The following is a 5,321-nucleotide window of genomic DNA, read 5'->3' on the forward strand; positions in this document are numbered from 1 at the left end:
GTAGTTGCTCTTCTGGGCTCTACTATAATGTGCACAATGGCAAATGTGAAGATCCTGCTGATGTTTCCTGCTCACAGGTTAGTTAATTGTTGTATTTCATGTACTTATGCTGAATTGTATGTATTTAAGGTCACTAATGGTATAAAAATTTAAAGTGGAAGATTTTTATTTAAGCGGTTATGATATCGTCCACGAACTCAGTTCCTTGTTAATTCGTCCATTTTATTTTGAATTGTTTAAAGATAAAATTTGAAATAAATAATTGATAATAAAGAGCAATAAAAAGAAATTTTGGTTCTTTTATGTAAGAAGTGTATAACACTTGGTGGATCAAATACCTAGAGTTTTTTAACAAAAACTAATACACAACTCTAGCTTTACATGATATTGCAAAATCTTCAAATTGATATTCAGCAAATTTGAAACAGTGTTGTTTACTTAGTTTTTTACGTTTGGTCTCTATTTCGAACTAGTATTCCAATTATTACTTGCTCGTTCACATCTTGTATTTATAAGCCCTAACTCATAGGAAAGAAATTATAATATTCTCAAAGTGATTAGAGTAAGAACCACCCGTTACTGTTTCGAGTTTCCATGCTAGTAAGTGAGCTTCACTTGCGATACCTGACCGGTGATATAAATTTGGTAACACGAGGGTCAGGACTGTCTAAAATAATTGTGGTTAGCCCTCATAAGAGTATAGTGGCTGTAGTTGAAGCCAAAGTTACACGGATAATATGAAAGCATACATTTACTTCCATTTGATGTAGTGCTGCTTTTAATTACTGGATAATGTCTCCATAGAACAACATTCGTGTTAGATAAACCTCGCTACCTCCTAAGCAGAATAATATATTCAAACATATAACTAACGTATAGCATGAGCATGGCACAAGTGGATGGAAAGTGTGTGGAGAGAGTGGGATTATTGCGCAAGCACAGGAGATAAGTTAGTAATATACTGACTTATGACCAGAGCCACAATAGCCACGGTTGTGGAGTGGTATGATGGGGGCATCAGAGTGCCGCTCATAGAAGTATAGACCTTGTAAGTAGACATTGAAGTTTTCAATTAAATCTGGAAACTAAAACTTGAAAATTTATAAAAACTTTATTATTCTCTATAACATTATCCTTTCCCTACTGAATGTATTACATCCGCATCGGGTCTAAGGAGCTACTTTTGTAGAGCTACTACTACTACATTTAAAATAAGCCAAGTCTGAATATTCTGATTTTCTTATTTTCTTCCTCTTATATTCTTATTTTAATAACTTTCTTAGGGTAAATAAATGAGTGCTTATTCTACAACTTTCAGTTCATATACCATATAGTTGCTTCTAATTGTCTATATAACCTTAACTTATATTTTATGAGGCTTTATAAATATTCTGCTTGTTGCTTATAAACGAGAACTCCATAAACCCTGAGACAAGCCATATTTTTTTAATTTTTATAGTAACCACAAAAGAAATGTGTAAAATTTCTTATTGTGTATTTATTATAATTTTAGTAAGCAGTTTTGGGACTTTCGAAAATCCTTTAGGAGTCCCATTTGCCCATTCGCCCATTCATTCATTTATGTATTCTATTTTATAACAGTTCATTTTATTATTTAGCAGTGACTTTGCCATCATCGTCAGTAGCTTACAGAACGTTGCGCTCAACGACAACTGCGTGCATTTATTCCTTATATCCTTTATATGTGCATTTCGGATGTTCCATATTGCTGCACATTTTATTCAAAACGCGAACACTGCTCACATGGATGCCGGCAACATCAAAAAAAGACAGGCAGAGAGAATTGCATTGCATTTACACAAACGTGTTAGCAGGATATTTCGTACACTCCATACGAATGAAAATACTTATGAATTCAAATTTGGTGTCCTTTTCGGCATATCCATATAAGCGGTTGTCTTAAGGTTTGTCTGCAATTGCAATTGCAACATTTCACTGCAACAGGATTTCTTTGATTTCAATGTTTTCTTTTATGTTTCTGCTTCGTGTACTTTTGATACACTTTTTTGTGTATTTTTTATTCCTTTCTTTCTATTTATAATCATCACAGTCAGAAACGTCATCGTCCTCGTCTTCGTCATCTTCAGCACTACCGTCAAACCAGAACTCAATGCAACGCTTCATGAGTAAACGGCTTGTGCTTCATTTGTGAGAAGCACAACGCGGTTTAAGAAAGGATGTGACACTAGCATAAAGAAGGATATAAAGTGGAAAAGTTGAATTGGACATAAATGAAAATTTACTACAGTTTCCGGAACATATTTTTATAATTCTTTCATGCTTTCTTTTTTGCAAATATTTTTTCTGCATGTTTCTAGTATTTTGTTTGGTTACAGAATATGTTCGAAAGTGTTACTACATATTCTGCTCCGTTTGCTCTGGTGACCTCGACGACAACGAGGATGATGACGACGACGACGATGACGACGATGATTTCGACTACTGCTTTGCGGTGAATTTATGCGAATATATTTGCGATGGGTTTTCACTTTTTTTTCCACTTCATCTTTTTTTTTCTGCTGTAAACCGGTTGAATGTAGTTTTGGTACTGGAATATGATTTTCCTTTTAAGGATTTTGTTTTTGTTGTTTTCCTCGTCCTCTATAACTAAAATAGTACCACTATAACTAAAGGGCTAAATTGTAATATTATTTATTTTTTTGAATTGACTTGAGTTTAGTCGAGTTGAGTTGAGCTGAGCTGAGCTGAACTGAACCGAGCTGGAGTTGAGTTAGATGAGAAAAGCATACAAATTGAATTTGTAAATTTAAGAGGTGGAATCATGTTTGAATAATGCGCTTACTTAAGTGTAAAATAAAAATGCAAATGAACTCAAAGTTTTGTAAATTTTATGAGAAAGCACTTTAAATGAATAAAAAGTTCAAATTAAACATTATTACTATTTATTTATATTACTTAAGAAAACTTTGTGAAACTCTAGTATCTGTAAATTAAAACTTGCTTCACTTGTTTTAAATAATATTTTGTATGCTTGAATATGAACTTAATTAGAAAAGTTATTAAAAATAAAAGTAAAATTAGTTTATTTAAGATCAAGTCTGTAATTCCCTCGAGTGCACATACAGCAAACTCCGAAACACAAATCAAGTACGATATTAGTTTGATTGTCTATACAAAATATATGTGCTCCTGAGTACAGCATAGAGTCTTTGTTCTCATTGATTTATATGCTATGATTTTTTTGCTTCATTTTTTAAAAGTTAATGAATTCAATGAACTGATCTATTTAGCTTCTTTGAAAGTGGGAAACAACCATTTAATAACTATTCCAACTAAATAGAGCATAAACCCTTTGTTATCGTTTTATGTATTTCTTTTTTTTAAGAAGAAGACAGCGAGGTTATTGAAGACGGCAAGATGGTCCAAGTGAACTTTTTGTAACCATAACGCGACCTGTTAATTCTACAAATCACTCTGTTACCGGGCAATACCTTTCAATAACAATTCTATTTGAGACAGCTTGGTTTTAGATACTCACTTATTCGATGCATTTGTACATCTTTCATATTATCCTTGCTCTCTCATTACTATAGTCACCATATTTGATTCTAGTCTTCATTTGTACTGCGAATTTAACATATGTCGTATAAGTTTATGTCGTTATCAGTCGTAGCGATCTCTCCAAGTATAGCACTTAGGCTGTACATCATTGTGTTGTATCTCCTACACTGAATGAATACGTAATGTACATTCTTAAGAAGGTCGTTCCTCTAATATGTACAGTAAGGATCGTGGTCATGTCCAAATATGTAGGTATGACTTAAAGCACTCATATACACTGTTTCACTCTAAGCCCCTTTCTAGTCTAAATACCTTTCTGAATTTCTTTCAAATCGATAGTGTTGTTTATACGAGTTCATAGATAGATACTATAGTAGATATTCCCTGAGACCAAAAATGCAACGATGCACTATTTCATTTTAAATCATGTCATTGCATGTTAAACTGAAGTACCTAAGGCATTATAACTTACTAATCTTCTGAGAGTGTGCAACATCCAGTTTTAAGACCTCTTCAAATTTCTTCTCAATCAATAGTGTCGTTTATATGAGCCTAGGTATTCCAGAGATGAACTATTTTATTTCAAGACATGTCGGTGCAGGCTGAAACTACTAATAATAATAACTGCTCTTCCGATAGTGTGCTCCATCCAATATTAATTTATTCTTGTGAACCAATAGTGTTGCTTGTACAATCCCACAGATCGATACTAGATATGACCACCAAATATGCAAGTTTTAGTGTAGACATTTCAAATAAATTGAATTTTTAATTGGACTGCTGTCATACTTCTCCATGCTTCACTCTTTAAAAAAAAAAGAATTGGTTGGTTTGATAGTAGTAGGATATTTGGCTATAGTTCCATATCGTTTTAAGTTGATTAAAAGCACCTCCAGCCCTATTAAATCTAAAAACAACGTCTTCTTTTGCTAAACTTTTGTTTGTTTTGACGGGTTCAAAAGGTTTTATTGAGTGAATAGATTCTAGTACCTCGGGTTATATTTGATTGAACTATCCGGTGAGTAAGCATTTGTTTGACAAAAGTAATTGATGCTATGTTTAGTAAGCATTAATGTGATACAACTCGGTGTTGTTTTGAATAAAACTATTTCTAAAGCGTGTTTCCTTACACTAACAGTAAACATGTTTAACTTGTAATTTAAGTACTTCAACATGTTTGTTAGCATTAAATAAATACATTAAATAGTATTTTATGCAATAAGTATTACGGCTTTAAAAAAGTTATAATATGTGAAATCTTATTTTAACTTGGAGAACATTTACTTCTCACATATTTGAAGTGTAGTTAATAATTTCAATTCAATTAAAATTCAACCCAATTAATTCAATCTAACTTCCATTAATTAATCTAATTAAACACAAATTGAAATTAAATTTAAATTTAATTAATTGAACAGATAAAATTTAATCCAGCTCAATTAAATTTAATTTTCTAATGTCGTGAATTTGAAGATTTAAGATGTCTGTGTATTACCAATTATTAAAAAAATATAGTATAAGCAAATTCCTTGAATTTCATTGACATTTAATAATTAAGTTTTAGCCCGAGGAATTCAAATAAAATACCAATTAAATGGAATGTCTCCTGCATTGCGCTCAGTCATTGCTTTGTACTTCAAATTTAATTTTTAGAATTTTTCAAAGAGTTTTCTTTTCATTTCTACACGCCGTGTACAACGTCAAGTTAATGACAAATTTATTTTTGTTTTTCCATTTATACAGTTTTCCACAATTTTATTTATATTTTAAATTATATC

The sequence above is a fragment of the Teleopsis dalmanni genome, chromosome 1, assembly GCF_002237135.1.
Source record: "Teleopsis dalmanni isolate 2A chromosome 1, ASM223713v2, whole genome shotgun sequence".
Taxonomy (NCBI): domain Eukaryota; kingdom Metazoa; phylum Arthropoda; class Insecta; order Diptera; family Diopsidae; genus Teleopsis; species Teleopsis dalmanni.